We start from the raw sequence: 21,305 nt of genomic DNA, 5'->3' as shown, positions 1-21,305 counted from the left end.
ACGTTTCGGGTCGAGACCTGAAACGTCACCCATTCCTTCTCTCCTGAGATGCTGCCTGACCTGCTGAGTTACTCCAGCATTTTGTGAATGTTATGATCTTTTTATCTTCCCTTCGGGAAGTCCATAGGAATAAAATTTCTTCTCATCTTCTCAAACACCTCTTCAGTCAGGTCCATCAGGCATGGACTGATGGGCGGCATCGTCTGTTTCCATGCTGGATCTCTAAATGAAACTAAACGAAGTGCTTTCTACTTAATTCGAACAATTTGAAGTAATCTGTCATGTTTTATGAGAGAGTTATACAGCAGAGAGCCAAGTCCCTTGCCCAACTTGTCCATGCCAACCAAGGTGCCCCATCTAAACTAGTCCCATTTACCTGTATGTGTTTTTAGTATGTGTTAAATGTATGTTTTTAATGTTCTATAGCATGTTTTATGTGGGCAGTGGAGGAGGGAGTTGGGGAAAACCTTTTCTAGTCTCTGACCGCGACAGAGATGCGATTTTTTTCCGTACCGTATCTCCGTCCGCACTGCGGCCTAACATCGAGGAGTTGGCGGCCTTTGCTGGAAACCGACTTCGAGAGCTCCACCGCGGGGAGCCTGCGGGACTTTAACATCGCGGAGCCCGCGATCCCTTTGCCAGGGGTAGACCTCGGAGCTCCAACGTGAGAGCCTGCGGACTTTAACATCATGGAGCCTGCGGTCTCTGGTCAGAGACCGACTTCGGGAACTCCAGGCCGCAGGAGCTTCGACCACCCCGACGCGGGAGCTTGGACCGCCAGCTGTGGGGGCTTCGATGTGGGGGCCCCGATGCATGGTTCGACTGCTCCGACCGCGGGAGCTTTGACCGCCCTGACGCGGGAGCTTGGACCGCCGGCTGCGGACGCTTCGATCACCCCGACGGACGCTTCGACCGCCCCGACGCGGGGGCTTCGACCGCCCCAACAGATCGACTGCCCCGACCGCGGGAGAAAAATGAGGGAAGAAGATTAGACTTTATTGTATTCCATCACAGTGAGGAATGTGGGGAATCCACAGTGGTGGATGTTTATGGTAACTTTTATGTAGCTGTGTGTCTTGTTGCTTTTTTAGTATGGCTGTATGCCAATTTGCATATCACTCTACCTTAATTGGTGCACGTGACAATAAAAGACATTTGAAACATTTAAAATACTTTCCTGACATGATATATGTTATGCAAACTTGTTTCACTTGTTCTTTCTTAAAAACGGAATGAAAAGTGTTCCAACTTGACTAGTCCTGAAAATATCACTTCCCATTCAAGAAGATAGTGACGTGGGAGGGAAATTCTCTCCCTTCCTAGGCAGTAATCAGGTCACTTAAATTCTAATTGAGAAAGTGGGAACAAAGGCGGATTGTCACAAGTTTGGGGTCAGTCTTTTGAAACCCTGGAGTATAGGAATTTCTTCTTGCAGGAGATGGTGAACCTGTTTGTACCCTGGAAAAAAAACTCCAGACTTGCAACGTCTAGAGTGATGGAGTACAGAAACAGGCCATGTGGAAAGGAACTGTAGATGTTGGTTTATAGCGAAGATAGACACAGAGTGCTGGAATAACTCGGCGGGTCAGGCAGCATCTCTGGAGAAAAAGGATGGGTGTTGTTTACGGGTCGGGATCCTTCTTCAAACGGGGAACAGGCTCTTCGGTCCAACTTGCTGTGCCAACCAAATTGCCTACTGAACCAGTCCCCTTTCCCTGCATTTGGGCCATTTCGCATTGATCGGTGGAGGTATCTAAAGAGGAGGTTTTTGAAAAAGCAGGAAATTGACGGCTAAGGGGAAATGCGCAGAAGAGATGAGAGAGACTCGGACGGATGAGCTTTGACCATGTTGATTGGGAAAGTAGGTTTGGGGTCTGGCTAATTCCTTGTTTTCCTGTTCATCAATCCTAAACATTCCAAGTACCTATAGTCGGGTAACAGGTGAATTGAGGGAAGAGAGATCTTTGTTTTATCTGTCACAATAATCATTGGAGAGTGTGTGGGTGCACGTGTGTGTGTGCACGTGTGTGTGTCTGTATGTGTGCGTGTGTCTGTATGTGTGTGTGTGCGTGTGTCTGTATGTGTGTGTGGGCACTTGGGAATATTGTGCAAGGTTAGTTCAACTCCTGAAAATCTGTAAACAGCAGGGTGGGGAAAGTGAATCAACGACTGCAAATGCTGGAAACACACAGCAGGTCAGGCAGCATCTGTGGAAGGAGAAAGAGAGTCCACGCGAAGATAGACACAAAATGCCGGAGTAACTCAGCGGGACAGGCATCGTCTCTGGAGAGAAGGAATGGATGACGTTTCGAGTCGAGACCCTTGTGTTCAGACTTCTTCAGGGTGATGTTTTGGGTTGAAACGTCACCTATCCGTGTTCTCCAGAGATGCTGCCTGATCTGCTCAGTTACTCCAGCACTTGATGTCCTTCTCTGTATCAACAAGCATCTGCAGTTACTTATTTTTATAAAATGACACATTTGACTTGTTCACTGTAATGTGATCATCGTTCTTAACTTTAAAGTTTTGTGCTTATTGAAGACCCAGGTAACTGATGATCGAAAGGAAATTTGACCCGGGCAACACAACACTATGGGAACATAATTACCCGTTCATTCAAATGACAGCTTTCTTTCAGTGCAGTTCAGGATTAATTTATTCAGAGCATTTCCTCTTCTCTCCCAACCGACTTGTCCATTAAATCCCTGACATGTCTCCAGAGATGCTGCCTGACCCGCTGAGTTACTCCAGCACTTTCTGCCTTCCCTTTAAATCGGACACGGCATTATTTTGTTTTTGTGAGGCAGGTCGACGCGGAGATTTATTTTAAAGTCGTTTCCTGGACAAGGCTCTGGGTGAGATCTCAATTCTGCTATTGCAAGCTCTGTGTGGGGGAAAAAAGCACACTCGTGACCGAGTTCCCCTTTGAAAGGGTCACGGGCTATTTTAATCGCAGGGAGGGGGAGTTTGAAGATGAGTTTCGGAAGTTCCGCTTGACTGCAAGACGGGGACCAGCGAGCACTCTCTGGGACGGGACGTCCCGTTTGGGAATAGAAGGAGCAGCGAGCACTCTGACGCTGCAGTTCGGAGAAGGCTCGCCTGTGCTCCTCCCACCACAGACGCTGAGTCCCTGGCGTTTAGCGGTGTGCTGTCCGGTGCCCACCCACCCATCCACCCACGCCTGCCTGCCTGGCTGCTCTTTATTCGGCAGAGGTGCAGGAAACTCCGCGGGGCGTGGCGTGGCGTGGCGTAGCGGGGCGTGGCGCAGCCTGGGCGCAGCGAGGAGAGGAGGTTGGGCCAGTCGGGTTTATCAGCCACATCTCCTCAGACTTTGGACTCTCTTCCCGAGCTGGGCGGCAGCATGTTTGAGAAGGTCACCGAGACGGCGAGTCGCAGCCGCTTCCTGGTCGCCACGGTGGTCCCGGGGGCAGATACGCCGAAGTTCCCGGGCGTGGATACGCCGAGAGTCCCAGAGGGAGACCCGCTGAAGGTCCCGGGGACAGGTACGCTGAAGATCCCGGGGGCAGATACGCTGAAGGTCCCGGGGACAGATACGCTGAAGGTCCCGGGGGCAGATACGACGACGGTCCTGGGCGCAGAAACGGCGAAGGTCCAGAGGGCAGATACGCCGGTCACGGGGGCAGATACGCCGACGGTCCCGAGCGCAGACACGCCGGTCCCGCGGGCAGATAGGCCGATCGTGCCAGGGACGGATACGCCGAGCGTCCTGAGCGAAGGTACGCCGGTCCCGGGCACAGATACGCCGAAAGTCCCGGTTGGAGATACGACGAAGGTGCCGGGGACAGATACGCCGAAGGTGCCGGGGACAGATACGCCGATGGTGCTGAGGACAGATACGCCGAAGGTACTGAGGACAGATACGCCGAAGGTGCCGTGGACAGATACACCGAGGGGGCTGGGCACAGATACGCCGAGGGGGCTGGGCGCAGATACGCCGGTGCTGGGGACAGATACGCCGGTGCTGGGGAAAGATACGCCGAAGGTGCTGGGCACAGATACGCCGGTGCTGGGGACAGATACACCGAGGGGGCTGGGCACAGATACGCCGAGGGGGCTGGGCGCAGATACGCCGGTCCCGGGCACAGATACGCCGATGGCAGCGGCTTGCGAAGGGCCTCTCTCACTGGGCAGCGGCGGCAGCCACTCCCCGACCTACGGGCAGGTGCTGGACGGTGTGAGCCGCCTGACACACCTGCTGGGCCGCTTCCTGCAGACGTCCGACCGACTGCTCGGGGCAACTACAGCGCTGACACTGAGCCCGGCCCAGGGGACAGGAGGGCCGGCCGCTCGCAGGAGTCTGCGGCTGGAGAGGAGAGACTCGGGGGCAAGTGCGGGGGTGAAGGGGCAGGGCAGGAGGAGACTCGGGCCGGGAGAGGGGGTGGGGGAAGGGGAGGGGGAGAGAGTGGGGGATGGAGGGGTGGTGGACGTGGGGGTGGGGGAGAGAGTGGAGGTGAGGGTGGGGGAGGACATGGGGGAAGGGGTGGGCGAGGAGGTGGGGGACAGGGTGGGGAAGAGGTTGGGTGAGAAGGTGGGCGAGGGGGACAGGGTGGGGGAGGAGTTGGGGTTGAGGGTGGGGGAGAGAGTGGGAGTAGGGGAGGAGGTGGGGGAGAGGAGGGTGGGATTAGGGGAGAGGGAGAGAGTGGAGGTGGGGGATAGGGTGGGTGAGGGGACAGGGGAGAGGGAGCGAGTGTGCGAGGGGTTGGCGGAACACGAGTGGGCGCTGGCGGCGGCCGGGGGTGAGGTGGGTCGGATGGCCGAGCTGTTGGAGAGGGACCCTGGGCTACTGAACAGGCGGGACCCGGTGAGCGGGCTGACGGCGGTGCACTGGCTGGCGAAGCGAGGCGATGTGGAGGCGCTGCTGGAGTTGTGGCGCCTGGCGGCCAGTGTGGGCTTGAGGCTGGACGTGGGTGGGCGGGCAGGTGGGGTGGGATACACGCCGCTACACATGGCCGCCATGCAGGGCCACCACATGGTCATCAAGCTGCTGGTCGGCGCCTACAACGCCGACGTGGACGCCCGCGACTACTCCGGCAGGAAAGCCTGGCAGTACCTGGGCAGTGGGACGCCTAGGAATCTGCGGGAGCTGGCGGGGGGGCAGGTGGAGAAGTGCCCACCCCAGACTGTAGCCCGACCCCAGCGGGCGGACAACGAGACGGAGCAACAAGACCACGGGCCGCACAAGAAGCGCCTGTCCTTTGCAATCGCCTCTGTGCAGAGATTCTTCCAACTCAACTACTGGCGCCAGAGGAGGTCGCAGGGCAGCGCAGACTGAGAGACAGGACACACAAACACTGGCATTACCAGCCACGTCCCTGGTCATGAGACTTTGGCCCCTGTTGTGTCGTGGGTTCGTGTTGTAGTGAAGGCCTCAGGGCAGTTACTGTACGTCCAGCAAGACCCTACAAACAATGTGTGTGGGATGGACACTGCACATTTATGTGTGTGTGTGTGTGTGTGTGACAAATAAACTTGACTTGACTTGATTATATTATTCACAAAATGCTGGAGTAACTCAGCAGGTCAGGCAGCATCTCGGGAGAGAAGGAATGGGTGACGTTTCGGGTCGAGACCCAGTCCCAGTCTGAAGAAGGGTCTCGACCCGAAACGTCACCCATTCCTTCTCTCCTGAGATGCTGCCTGACCTGCTGAGTTACTCCAGCATTTTGTGAATAAATACCTTCGATTTGTACCAGCATCTGCAGTTATCTTCTTATTGACTTGAACTGCCGATGCCGGTTTGCACCCAAGATAGACTCAAGACGCTGGGGTAACTCAGATTTGTTGAGTCTGATGAAGGGGCACCCATTCCTTCTCGCCAGTGGTGACGCTGCCTGTCCCGCTGAGACACTCCAGTATATTGTGTCCGCCCATAAACACTAGATGACCGCACGAACATTTACGTTTGATGCTGACATTTAACATTGTTTATTCTTCTAAATTGTGGGCAAAACCACCCAACGTTTTCCTCTCGAGAGTTTGGTGTTTGGTTTCGAATTCCAATCGCGATTCTCGTTCCCATTTACCAAATGTTAAATGTATTCATAGGAGTTTTTTTTACTTTAAGAATCTTTGCACAATGAGATGCCAGTCCATTATTGACATCTCAACATTTTCCATAAATAACTTTGGGAATTGTACCCAAATGACTTTGTTTTTATGTGAAATTGATAAAGGAGGGCAATTGTTTGGTCCGTGTGATGTTGCTGAATGAGCCTTGTATTTATTTTCTGTTTGGTTTTTAAATCTGTTTCAGTTTCACTTTCATACCATAAATCTGTACTTTGCGATTTTTTTTCAAGTGGGATATTACTGTGTAAAAGCCACCTGGGTCGTTAATCTTGTTTTGGGGATTAAATTGTAATTATAAAGATCATCATTAACAATAGAGATAATAAAAAATAACTGTAAAGTAAGAGATTTTTGTGAAATGTTTTATTTAAGGCAGGTTGCAAACTCGAAAAAGACACAGAGTGCTTGTTAACTCAATGGGTCGGGCAGCATCTCTGGGGAACATGGATTGGCGACATTTTGGGTCGGGACCCCTCTTCAGACCTTTCTGCAGACTTGAATGTGTGTTAGTGGTGTAATGTATAACAGATCTCGCGGGGCAGCATAAAACTAGTGTGAATGGGTGATCAATGATCGGCATGGACTCGGTGGGCTGAAGGGCCTGCTTCCACGCTGTATCTTGCAATCAATCAATTTATTTACTGTATTTACAATGATACTTACAATATTGTTGTATTTTCAGAATTTTATGTATTGTGGGGAAAAAATGTGGTTTTTCTTGCATTTCAAATATGAACTACATTTAGAAACAAATTTAAAAGTTTATAGACAATAGACAATAGGTGCAGGAGTAGGCCATTCAGCCCTTCGAGCCAGCACCGCCATTCAATGCGATCATGGCTGATCACTCTCAATCAGTACCCCGTTCCTGCCTTCTCCCCATACCCCCTCACTCCGCTATCCTTAAGAGCTCTATCCAGCTCTCTCTTGAAAGCATCCAACGAACTGGCCTCCACTGCCTTCTGAGGCAGAGAATTCCACACCTTCACCACTCTCTGACTGAAAAAGTTCTTCCTCATCTACGTTCTAAATGGCCTACCCCTTATTCTTAAACTGAGCCCCTTAGTTTTGAAATACAGCGCGGAAACAGGCCCCTCCGCCCTCCGAGTCCCCACCGACTAGCTGAAGAAGGGTCTCAAACCGAAACGTCGCCCATTCCTTCTCTCCTGAGATGCTGCCTGACCTGCTGAGTTACTCCAGCATTTTGTGAATAAATACCCGCATATTAACATAAGCCCACAAACTAGGGACAATTTACACTTGTACCAAATATACAAACCAAGCCAATTAACCCTACAAACCTGCACGTCTTTGGAGTGTGGGAGGAAACCGAAGATCTAGGATAAAACCCACGCGGTCATGGGGAGAACATACAGACAGCACCCGGAGTCGGGATCGAACCTAGGTCTCTGGGTCGGGTAGGGTTCAGTCTGAAGAAGGGTTTTGACCCGAAACGTTACCCATTCCTTCTCTCCAGAGATGTTGCCTGTCCCGCTGAGTTACTCCAGTATTTTGTGTCTATCTGCTGGTTTAACTTGTTTAATAGAGAATGTGTTAATACATTACTAACCGGTTTTTGTTCCATTTACATGTTGAAAGGTCTGCTTTGCATCAAATTCCATCTTCCGTTTAAAATTCTAGATTGCCCAGTTCTATTCTATTCTTCACAAGATAGTTTAGAGTATGAACAATAGTCTGCCCTGTGTCCCAATGATTCAACAACAATCCTAAGCATGGTGCAACGTATTTGATGGCTCTCCGGGTATCAAGTGTCAAAAAATGATAAACGCTAATTAAATGAATCATCTTTGTACGAGAGCATGCAGTGGGTTAATTTTACAATCTATATATCAGTAGCCATTCATGCTGAAAATGTTGTGCTGCACAAATACTTCATTCAAATATAGGATGTGGACATCGTTGACAAAACCTCGCATTGACTGTAAATTCCAGGGTGCCCTTGAGAATGTGGTGGAGAGCAACAGACATTTTTGAAGCGTGGCAGTGAAGTTGGATTGGGAGCCAGTTTTTAAAAATCGTATTCTGAGGGATGAGGGATTATAGAATTGCAATTCAGAATAGGGACTAAGGAAATGTGTGGGTGGTGATGTTACCAAATCCTTGTTCTTCTAGAGGTTAAAAATTGATGGGAAATGTAGTTGAAGAATGCTATAAATATGAAAATAATCCAGCCAGTATATTTACATTGCAGCTACTGCTATGAGATTCCAGTCACACAGAAATTCTACCTTAAATTCACTTTCCTGTGGCTGGACTTCTCAAGAGCGCTCTGGGCACCACTTTGCAGTACATTTGGCCAATAGTAACAACATTAACTGATTTGTCGCGGTGAGAATCCTTAATCTATAAAGATTTAAACTGACGTTAAATTAACATAAGGTTTGACACTGCGCTGGAAGTGGACACATTGTGGCATGAAACTAAGTTAGTCTGATCACTGATCACCACTCTGTACCAGGGACTCTAAATTTTATTCACAAATATAGCAGTGGGCAAAAGGACAATGGAATTTAGAAGGATGAGAGGGGATCTTATTGAAACATATATGATTATTAAGGGATTGGACGTGCTTGAGGCAGGAAACATGTTCCCAATGTTGGGGAAGTCCAGAAACAGGGGCCACAGTTTAAGAATTAAGGGGTAGGCCATTTAGAATGGAGATAAGGAAAAGCTTTTTCACTGAGAGAGTTGTAAATCTGCGGAATTCTCAGCCTCAGAAGGCAGTGGAGGCCAATTCTCTGGATACTTTCAAGAGAGAATTAGATAGAGCTCTTAAAGATAGCGGAATCAGGGGTATGGGGAGAGGGTAGGAACGGGGTACTGATTGTGAATGATCAGCCATGATCACATTGAATGGCGTGCTGGCTTGAAGAGCCGAATGGCCTACTCCTGCACCTATTGTCTATTGTCTAAATAGCTTTGCATCAGAGCCAGATTTGGAATGTCAATACAGTCTTAAGCGATATCTGTAATTTGAACCCACACTTAGTTAGGATTGTCCATCACAATGGGACTCTGACTGCAATATTGGTCCTCTATTCACATTTAAGACGTGTTCCCTTTCTTGCCTCATTCATCGTGTAACTAAATATGTTGGAAGGAACTGTAGATGCTGATTTAAACTGAAGATAGACACAAAATGCTGGAGTAACTCGGCGGGACAGGCAACATCTCTGGAGAGAAGGAATGGGTGACGTTTTGGGTCGAGACCCTTCTTCAGACTGATGTCAGGGGAGAGGGAGATACATACATGAAGAAGTGTAAGGTGTGATAATATGACAAAGGGAATGGAGATCAAGGAAAATGTAGAATAGATCATTGTTAGCTGGGAGAAAGAAGGTAACAACAAAGCAAACAGAGAAAAAATGTAGTCGGAGACAGTAAGACTGGTCGGAGAACTGGGAAGGGGGAGGGATGGAGAGAGAGGGAAAACAAGAGTTACTTGAAGTTAGAGAAGTCAATGTTCATACTGCTGCCAAAGCAAAATATGGGGTGCTGTTCTTCTAATTTGCGCTGGGCCTCACTCTCAATGGAGGACGCCTAGAACAGAAAGGTCAGTGTGGGAATGGGAGGGGGAGTTAAAGTGTTGAGCAACCAGGAGATCAGGTAGGTTTAGGTGGACTGAGCGAAGGTGTTCAGCGAAACGATCGCCGAGCCTGATATATAGGAGTCCACACCTGGAACAGCGGATACAGTAGATGAGGCTGGAGGAGGTGCAAGTGAACCTCTGCCTCACCTGAAAAGACTGTTGGTGTCCTTGGAAGGAATCGAGGGGGGCTATAGGGACAGGTGTTGCATCTCCTGCAGTTGCAGTGGAAAATATCTGGGGAGGGGATGGTTTGGGTGGGAAGGGATGACTTGACCAGGGAGTTGCGGAGGAAACGGTCTTTGCGGAAAGCGGAAAGAGGTGGAGATGGGAAGGTGTGGCTAGTGGTGGGATCCCGCTGGAGGTGGCAAAAATGTTGGAGGATTATGTGCTGAATGCGACAGCTGAGGGGGTGGAAGGTGAGGACAAGGGGAACTCTGTCTCTGTGGCGAAAATGTCACCAATTCCTTTTCTCCAGAGATGCTGCCTAACCCGTTGAGTTACTCCAGCATTGTGTGTCTATCTTCAGTGTAAACCCGCATCTGCAGTTCCTTCCTACACAATCCGATTCAAACAAGTGTGGGTCCAAACTACAAATATCAATTAAACTTGTGTTAATATATCAAATTATGGCACTTCATATACTTCTGGTGATCCAGTTTCTACCTCTGTCTGGGGCGCAGAATTTCAAGGATTTGTAACCTCCTGAAGGAAGGAGAGAGGTTACATGACTGGGCAAAACGTTCTGGCAACCAGAGTATATTGTGCTAAGCTGTGAAATTCCGTTTTGCCAGGAAGAACATTAAAGCATATCATTTAAATGGTGAGAGATTTTGGAACTGTGAGACTCGGAGGGACCCAGGCGTCGTAGTGCATGATTCACAACTATGGGAAGATTAACAATGCTATTATTTATTGTTTGGGAAATGCTTACGATAGTAAGGAGGTTGTGTTTCAGTTATATAAGGTATTGGTGAGACCAGGAACGAAGGATGTTAATTTGTTGGAAGCAATTCAGAGCAGGGATATGTGAAATGGGTGAGTTGTCTTGCACACAAAAGGTTGGACCGTCCAGGCTTGTCTTCACTGGATTTTAGAAGTGTGAGAGGGGACTGGATTGGAACAAATGATATCTTGAGGGAGCTTTTCAGGGTGGATATGGTATAAACTGGAACTAAGAGGTTGGGGTTAACATTAAACAATCAAGCTCGACTCACGTACAATAGGTAGGGAAAAGGGGATGATACGGAGTGCAGAATATAGTTCTCAGCGTTATAACGCACCAGTTCCAGAGACAAAGTCCAATGTCTGCAATGGGACAGAGGTGAATCAGTCAGTACCCTAGCTTATGGAAGGGTCTTTCAGAAGCCTGATAACTGAAGGGAAGAAGAGTTAATGAGAAGACCTAATCAGCCTTGAACCTCAAATGGATTAGCAGACTCAGTGGGCCATGAGGTTTAACTTTGCACCAGCTCCCAAGTCATCTCTTCATTCACTTAACAGGGAATTCTGTATGAATTGTCTTTAGGAAGAGACGTGTCTTCATTTCGCCTTTAGATCTCTCCTCAAATGTTCTAAATCAATGTCCGCAGGAAGTAGTTGCTCCCATTTGCTTCATCAAATACTTTCTCAATTTTGTACATAAGCCCTTTCATCTTCCTAGTCTTGCTTCAGTAAGAAAACTACACTTTCTCCAATCCTTCCACAAAACTAAACTCCCTCATCTCCGATGTCATCCCAGTAAATCTGAGGCTTGTTCAGTGATTAGTTATGAATTGGGAACAATGAGCAATTTTTTAATTTTTGGTCAATATTTTTCCATCAGAAAATATCTGCCACATAGAAGGACATGAGAGAGAAACCATATGAACGTATTGATCACTAGCAAGGGAGCCTTGGGAAGCTCCAAAGACAGAAAGGTTTGACCAGCCCCGACCGGGGTCTGCTCTCTCGGTGCGGGGGAGCTGAGATTCCCCCCCGATGCAGGAGCTTGATCGCCCCGACGAGGAAGGCCCGACTGCCAGCTACGGCAGTCAAGATCGTCCCGTCGATGGAAGGCTCAAGGCCCCCGACCGCGGGGGAAGAGAGTTGGCCTTCATAACAAGAGGAGTTGAGTATAGGAGCAAAGAGGTCCTTCTGCAGTTGTACAGGGCCCTAGTGAGACCACACCTGGAGTACTGTGTGCAGTTTTGGTCACCAAATTTGAGGAAGGATATTCTTGCTATTGAGGGCGTGCAGCTTAGGTTTACTAGGTTAATTCCCGGAATGGCGGGACTGTCATATGTTGAAAGACTGGAGCGACTAGGCTTGTCTACACTGGAATTTAGAAGGATGAGAGGGGATCTTATCGAAACGTATAAGATTATTAAGGGGTTGGACACGTTAGAGGCAGGAAACATGTTCCCAATGTTGGGGGAGTCCAGAACCAGGGGCGACAGTTTAAGAATAAGGGGTAGGCCATTTAGAACAGAGATGAGGAAAAACCTTTTTAGTCAGAGTTGTGAATCTGTGGAATTCTCTGCCTTAGAGGGCAGTGGAGGCCAATTCTCTGAATACATTCAAGAGAGAGCTAGATAGAGCTCTTAAGGATAGCGGAGTCAGGGGGTATGGGGAGAAAGCAAGAACGGGGTACTGAATGAGAATGATCAGCCATGATCACATTGAATGGCGGTGCGTACAGGCTCGAAGGGCCGAATGGCCTACTCCTGCACCTATTGTCTATTAAACTTTTTTTCGTCTTCCATCACAGTGAGGAATGTGGAGGAGTCACTGTGGTGGGTGTTCATGTTAAAATGTATTTTGTGTGTTCTGTTGCTTTTTATTGGTATGACTGTAGGGCAAATCAAATTGCTCGTATGTTGCGAAACATACTTGGCTAATAAAGTATGATTATGATTGGGTGCTGTCTGTGCGGAGATTGCACGTTCTCCCTGTGACCGCTTGGGTTTGCTCCCACATCCCAAAGACGTGCAGATTAGTAAGGGCGGCACAATGGCGCAGCTGGTAGAGCTGTTGCCTCGCAGCATCAGAGACCCAAGTTCGATCCAGACCTCAGGTACTGTCTGTGTGGCATGTGCATGTTCTCCCTGTGACCACATGGGTTTGCTCCAGATGCTCTGGTTTCCTCCCACATCCCAAAGACGTACGGGTTCTTTGGCTAATTGGCCTCTGTAAATTGCCCCTCGTGTGTAGCGAGTAGAGGGAGTAGCGAAAGTTGGATATCAAACTAGTATGAACAGGTGATGAATGGGTGGCATGGTGGGTCGAAGGGCCAGCTTCACGTTGTATCTCTAACAAAAGATATATGTCATTAAAATAACATCAAAGAGATAATTGATACATTTACCTTTGTGGGCGATTGAACAGTCCACTAGATTGCTTTAGGGTCATGGCTGCAGCACTCCACAACCTGCAAGTAATGCCATCTCCTCCATGTACAGTCAGTTTCAAATGGACAACCTTAAACCCTTCAGATGAAGGCATAGGTGTACAGCTGACATTATTTTTTATTTCATATAAGAAAATAACTGCAGCTGCTGGTACAAATCGAAGGTATTTATTCACAAAATGCTGGAGTAACTTTTATTTCAAATTAATTTGTATTTCACATCATTTCTTGGCTTTGTCTCTTCACATAGGAGGTGATTAAAAATTGCTTGCATTTTGGGAAGTATGGTTTTGATTTCAAGAACCACAACATCTGCAAAGGTTAAACATAGCACCATGAAGTGTGTTGTGGCTTGTACATTCTGGTACTTAAAAAAAAAACAGTGACAGGAACAGGAGGCCACTAGCTTTATCACAAGGGTTTAGGGGCAGTACAGTGGTAGGTGGAGTTGCTGCCTTACAGCACCGGAGACCCAGGTTTGATCCTGACTATACGTTGTCTGTACTAAGTTTGTATGTTTTCCCCGTGACCGCGTGGGTTTTCTCCGGGATCTCGGGTTTCCTCCCACACTCCAAAGGCATACAGGTTGGTAAGTTAATTGTCTTCGGTAAAATTGTAAATTGTCCCTAGTGTGCAGGATAGTGTTAGTGTAGGGGAATCACTGGCTCAGTGGGCCAGAGGGCCTGTTTCCTAAATTCTCAAGTCCTGTATCGTTAAAGTCTAAAGAGAAAACAATTATAGTCAACCATACTGGTTGGCCTATGACGTTTTGGAAGGACATTGAGGACAATTTGTTATTGAGGGCGTGCAGCGTAGGTTTACTAGGTTAATTCCCAGAATGGCGGGACTGTCATATGTTGAAAGACTGGAGCGACTAGGCTTGTTTACACTGGAATTTAGAAGGATGAGAGGGGATCTTATCGAAACATAAGATTATTAAGGGGTTGGACACATTAGAGCCAGGAAACATGTTCCCAATGTTGGGGGAGTCCAGAACCAGGGGCCACAGTTTAAGAATAAGGGGTAGGCCATTTCGAACGGAGATGAGGAAAAACTTTTTCAGTCAGAGAGTTGTGAATCTGTGGAATTCTCTGCCTCAGAAGGCAGTGGAGGCCAATTCTCTGAATGCATTCAAGAGAGAGCTAGATAGAGCTCTTAAGGATAGTGGAGTCAGGGGGTATGGGGAGAAGGCAGGAATGGGGTACTGATTGAGAATGATCAGCCATTATTACATTGAATGGTGGTGCTGGCTCGAAGGGCCAAATGGCCTACTCCTGCACCTATTGTCTATTGACATTAGATGGGATTTTAAATGACATTTAATTATTTCATAGTTAATAATGGGTTCTTTTCAGAATGGCAGGCAGTGACGAGTGGGGTTCCGCAAAGTTCATTGCAGGGATCCGTTATTTACAATATACATTAACGATTTTTGACGAGGGAATTAAATGTGACATCTCGAAGTTTGCGGATGACACATACCTCGGTGGCAGTATGAGCTGCCATGAGGCTGCAGGGCGACTTGGATAGGTTGGGTGATTGGGCAGATGCAATACAATGTGGATAAATGTGAGGTTAGATTGGGAAGGCAGATTATTATCTGAATGGTGTCAGATTAGGAAAAGGGGAGGTGCAATGAGACCTGGGTGTGCTTGTACATCACTCACTGAAAGTAAGCAGGCAGTGAAGAAAGCTAATGGCATGTTGGCCTTCATTGCGAGAGGATTTGAGTTTCGGAGCAAGCAGGTCCTACTGGGCCCTGGTGAGACCGCACCTGGGGAATTGTGTGCAATTTGCCTCCTAATTTGAGGAAGGGCCTTATTGCTATTGAGGGAGTGCAGCGTCGGTTCACCTGGTTAATTCTCGGGATGGCAGGACTGACATATGATGAAAGAATGCGTCAACTGGGCTTGTATTCACTGGAATTTAGAAGGATTAGAGGGGATTTTATAGAAATATAAAATTCTTAAAGGATTGGGCAGGCTAGATGCAGGAAAAATGTTCTTGATGTTGGGGGAATCCAAAGCCAGGGGTCACAATTTAAGAATAAGGGGCAGACCATTTAGGACTGAGATATGGAAAATCTTCTTCACCCAGAGAGTTGTGAATCTATGGAATTCTCTGCCACAGAAGGCAGTGGAGGCCAATTCACTGGACGTTTTCAAGAGGGAGTTAGATTTAGGTCTCAGAGCTAAAGAAATCAAGGGATATGGTGAAAAAGCAGGAATGGGGTACTGATTTTAGATGATCAGCCATGATCATATTGAATGGCGGTGCTGGCTCGAAGGGCCGAATGACCTACTCCTGCACCTATTTTTCTATGTTTCTAATATCAATATAACTGAATGGGACAGGCAGCATCTCTGGCGAGAAGGAATGGGTGACGTTTCGGGTCGAGACTCTTCTTCAGACTGATGCCAGGGGAGTGGGCGGTACAGAGATAAAATGTAGTCGGAGACAGTAAGACTAGCAAGAGAACTGGGAAGGGGAAGGGGGAGGGGATGGAGAGAGAGAGGGAAAGCAAGGGCTACTTGAAGTTGGAGAAGTCAATGTTCATACCGCTGGGGTGTAAGCTACCCAAGTGAAATATGAGGTGCTGTTCCTCCAATTTGCGCTGGGCCTCACTCTGACAATGGAGGAGGCCCAGGACAGAAAGGTCAGTGTGGGAATGAGAGTGGGAGTTAATATATTGAGCAACCGGGGGTAATGGGAGGGGGAGTTAAAATGGTGAGTAACCGGGAGAGTACACCCACGCTGACCTTTCTGTCCTGGGCCTCCTCCATTGTCAGAGTGAGGTCCAGTGCAAATTGGAGGAACAGCACCTCATATTTATCTTGGGTAGTTTTCTTTTGAAATTCCATATTCATTTAACCATTGAACTTCAAAGTTGCCAAGATTAAATTCAAATTTAAATTCCTTTGATCAGACATCTGGATACTGATCCCGTAATTCCATAACAACCACTATGTTACCAAACTTCCGTGCCCAGTGAGATCTATTACATTCATGTATATTGTTCATGTGTTTATTACTATGGGGTATACACACGATGATGTAAATGAACGTTTGTCCCATATCCCCCTTAACATTTCCTATCTACGTACCTGTGCAAACCTTTTTTTTGCTAGCTCAGGAAGAATAAGTTTGGAAATCAATTCAGTATGCATGTTTAAGTGCAATACAGAAAATAGGTGCAGGAGTAGGCCATTTAGCCCATCGAGCCAGCACCGCCATTCAATGTGATCATGGCTGATCATCCACAATGAGTTCCCCATTCCTGCCTTCTCCCCATATCCCTTGATTCCGCTAGCCCCAAGAGCTCTATCTAACTCACTCTTGAATGCATCCAGTGAATCTGCCTCCACTGCCTTCTGAGGCAGAGAATTCCACAAATTCACAACTCTCTGGGTGAAAAAGTAAGTAAATCTACACCCAAAAGACAAAACATCACACTTTCAATCATATGTATTTTGTATAAAATTGCTTTTACTAATAATATTGAGTACTTACATTTGATTTTTTTTGGCTCAGTTGCTTTTTATTTCTTAGAATTGACTGCTGAGGGTATTGACAGATGAACACAATGGTTTGTTTACCACTGAAGGTTGCAGCCACGCCTTCAGTCAGGTACTTATGTCCTTAACCAAACTAGCTCAGCACTAAACCTATTCCTGTTTCAAAGTCAGTGAAACCAATCTATAGATCAAGTTGTGCCAAATCAAACAATGGTAGTTGTACAAAAGCAATTTTGAAATCTTCTGAATTAGCTTGAAGAATGTTGCTGGGTTACTAACCCACAGAAAGGTCACCCTCTATAGTCAAAAGGGTGGTGACTCTATGAAATTCATTGCCACGGATAGCTGTGGAGGCCAAGTCAATGGATATTTTTAAGGTGGAGATTGACAGATTCTTGATTAATGCAGGTGTCAGGGGCTATGGGGAGAAGACAGGAGAATGGGTTTGAGAGGGAAAGATAGATTAATCATGATTGAATGGCAGAGTAGACTTGATGGGCCAAATGGACTAATGGTGCTCCTATAACTTGAGAATGCGGCCCTATGCCTTGAATTTGAAAACGAACGCAGCAAAACTGTTTGAGTTTTATTAAGTACCCGCAGTTCTATTAGTTTGACCACTGGGCAGAAATTCTAGAGCTGACAGACAGCCTCTTTACTGAGATCTCAACTAGTGCACCGTACACTTTTTCACTTGAGCTGATCTCACCAGGCAAAAATAAGGCAGTGTAAAATTGTTCAATGGATTCTTTGTCATGTGTAGCAGGTACAGTGAAATACAATATTTGCATACAGCTCAGCAAGACAGTTCCCGTACATAAGCACAATCACCCCCGGCCAGTTCAGAATGTACGGTACAGCCCACTGAGTTTGTATGAAGGAGGCGCCATTTTACAGTCCCAGCTGCAGCTGGCCACATAGGTCCATTGCAACCGTTGCCTTCATTCCAGACGTCTCATGAACCGTCGTCCCTCTCCACCCCGGCAATCTTCAGCCCTTCAATACAAAGTCCACGGTAGTGCAAGAGGTGGTCCATAAGGTTCTGTCACTGAGGCAGGATTAGAATTGTGCAAGAAGTTTTATTTATTTATTCGTGTCATCACACAACTGCTTGCCAATAGCGAGCAAATTTCAGTGCCACGTCATTGGCCTCTACAAGATCCTTTACAGTGCATGTGTCACGCAGCATGTCACAGCTCAGGAGATGTTCCATAGTCTGGAGGCCCCATCCGCACACGCAGTCTGCCGCATCTTCAGTATATCCCCACTTCAGCATGTTCGATTTTGCTCCTCCCCACGCCTGTCCGCAGTCTGTCGAGACTGCGCCAGGTTATCCACGGTTGGTCGGAACCTGGTGGGAGTTTCTAGGAGGGATCGATTGCCATGTGAATGTCTTCCGGAGATTTCGCTAGTCTCTCTTCCCAGAGTTTGAGCCTTCTGGACGATGCACTGCAGCCCAGGGGATGGACAGAAGAGACAAAACTTCTGCGTGATTTCAAACGCTGAGGTAGCAAAGGGTGGTCATGTAGGGGGCGTCTTTCGTCCTCTGATTGAGGCGTTCTTTATGACTGGCTACAGCTCTTCTGATTCCAGGAGGTGCAATGCCAGAGAGTAGGTAGATGTTGTCAGTCTTGGTAGGTTTCATGCATCCACTGATGCTTGTGTTTAGCACAGGATCAATCTTCCTTGCATGAGCTGAGCGCTCCCACACTTTGCAGGCATACTCGGCAGTGGAGAAGCAGAGAGCCAGAGCTGTTGATCGAATGGTTTTAGAATTTGCTTCCCATTTTGAGGTAATCGGTTTACTAAGAAGAGCATTTCTGGAACTGACTTTTCCTTTAAGCTTGGTGATATGTGCTTTGTAGGTCAGAGATCGATCAAAAGTCACACAGAGATGGACTGGACTGTCACAGTGCTCCAATCTAACTCCATTCCATATGATCTTCAAACTTCGATTTGCATACTTGTTCTTCGTGGAAGGCGCAGACTTGGGTTTTAGATGGATTGGCTCTCAGGTGATTCTCTTTGTAGTATGAGGACAGGTTGACTAAAGCCTCAGAGTAGCTTCTGCCTCAAGGAAGTCAGCACTTTGGGTTGTAATACACAGGTTATCTGCATAAATTAAACTCCTGGTGTTGGGATGGTAATTAACATAGATATTGAACAAGGTGGGTGCCAGGACACTTCCTTGAGGGAGGCCGTTTTCTGCCTGCGCCAGTGACTTTTCTTCCCTGACAGCTCGACAGAGAAGCATATGTTTTCGACCAGAGTCTTCACCAGGTTGATTAGATGCAAGTTGTGTGTCAAATTAAGTACTTTGTGTAACAGTCAGGGATAGCAGGAGCGTTCTCGTCACGGTCCCTGTCAGATTCTACAAGTATCTGCGAATCCTGCTGCCACACCACACACTGCAACAGTTGAAGAACCTGATGGTTGCAGGAAAGTAGCTGTTCCTGATCCTGGTGGCCTTGGATATCAGGCTTCTGTACATCTTGCCCGACAAAAATACACCAGAGATATTTATCAGTGCACTTCCTCCCAAAACAGCAATGTCCATCATCTCCATGTTATGCATCATCCTGACTTGGGAATATATTACTATTCCCACATCATTGTCGGATCAAAATCCTGGAACTTCCTCATCAACAGTTGGATATGGGTTATGTGATTTAGACTTTCGAGATACAGAGAGGAAACAGACTCTTTGGCCCACCCAATCCGCACCGATCAGCGACCCCCTTACACTAGCCCAATCCTGCATACTGGGGACAATTTACACATTTACCGAGGCCAATCTTGTGTGGGAGGAAACCAGAGCACTCGGAGAAAACCCACGCGGCCATAGGGAGAACATACAAACTCCGTGCAGACAGCATCTGCAATCAGGATCAAACCCGTGTCTCTGGTGCTACAGGGCAGCAACTCTACTGCTGTGCCACCCCTAAACCCCTTCTACAACACCAGTGACCTCCTGCTCCTGTCACTGGATTTAAAAATACCAGAACGCACAAGCCACAACACACTTCATGGTGCCACGTTTGACATGTTGTGGTTCTTGAAATCAAAACCACACTTCTCAAAATGCAAGCAATTTTTAAATCACCTATGCGAAGAGACAAGGGAAGAAATTATTTGAAATAAAAATATCACCTGCAGACCTGCGTTTCCATCTGAAGGATTTAAAGTTGTCCATTTGAAACTGATTGATAGGTTCTTGATTGGGAAGGGCATCAAAGGTTATAGGGAGAAGGCAAGAGAAAGGGAAAATAAATCAGATGTGAACAAATGGCAGAGTAGACTCAATGGGCTGAATGGCCTAATTTTGCTTTTAGGCCTTGTATCCCAGAGATGAATAAAAACTGTCTTGCACTTCTTCAACATAGTCCCATGGGATCTTTTGCATCAGTTTTGAATACAAGCAGAGCCTGATTTTTACACCCCAACTGAAAAACAAAGTTTGCAAGGCCCCCTCAGGAGTGTCCCTCTAGATTGTTGTGCTCACGTCTGGCAGATGAGCTGGCATTCAACTTTGGCCGACATTCACATACTTAAACCAGACTGAATAAAAGTCTGGTTAACATCACAGCCTATCACTGATCAAAATTCAAAAGTTAGCAGTATATTTTTGCATTGGCTTGGAAATTACATGTTGATCAATGCATTTGTCAGGAGAACCACATTAAACAAATTACTGGAAGCTATGTTTCATCTTCAATTTGCATCAAGAATAAATTTGTATGGTGGTGCAGCGGTAGAGTTGCTGCCTTACAGCGAATGCAGCGCCGGAGACTCGGGTTCGATCCAGACTACGGGCGCTGTCTGTTTGTATGTTCTCCCCGTGACCTGCGTGGGTTTTCTCCGAGATCTTCGGTTTCCTCCCTCACTCCAAAGACGTACAGGTATGTAGGTTAATTGACTGGGTAAATGTGAAAATCATCCCTAATGTGTGTAGGATAGTGTTAATGTGCGGGGATCACTGGGCGGCGCGGACTCGGTGGACCGAAGGGCCTGTTTCCGTGCTGTATCTCTAAATCTAAAAAAATCTTTTAAAAATAGAGTAGGATTTTAGTAATGGTCATTATTTTCTATTTTTTCACTCGACTACTTTCTTCCTCATTTCCTACATCAGGAGCGGGTTTTAGTTTAGTTTAGATTAGAAATACAATGCAGAAACAGGCCCTTCGGCCCACCGAGTCCGCACCGACCAACAATCCTCGCACACTAATACTATCCTACACACACTAGGGACAATTTACAGACAGCACCCAGTCAGGACCCCGGGACCTTGTGCTGCAAGGCAGCAACTCTACTGCTGCGCCATTGTGCTGCCCATCAATGGCGTTAAAGGGTATTCAAGTCTTTAGATTAGGGAAAAGACTTAATACCCTAAGAAACAGAGAACTCTAAACTACCCCGGTCCAACATCTACACGAGTCCAATTCAGTTATGGAAATAAACAGATTATGCCTATAGAAGGCAGCTTGTTACTATAATCACAGGTTAAATGAATGACTGATGAACTTGGAGAATTTCTAGCCATCATGATGGGGCCAAGCATACCTGCTTCAGTTCACAATAATGTTCACTTGAACCTGGCATACGAAGCAATGAGTTAACCAATCAAGATCGGCTGCCACACACCAGCGAACATGAAAGACGTGCCAAGTACAATTAAGGATTTTGCAGAGGATCCTGGAGGTTTCTG

Source organism: Rhinoraja longicauda, chromosome 15 (genome assembly GCF_053455715.1).
Source record: "Rhinoraja longicauda isolate Sanriku21f chromosome 15, sRhiLon1.1, whole genome shotgun sequence".
Lineage (NCBI taxonomy): Eukaryota > Metazoa > Chordata > Chondrichthyes > Rajiformes > Arhynchobatidae > Rhinoraja > Rhinoraja longicauda.
This window is presented reverse-complemented; position numbering follows the sequence as displayed.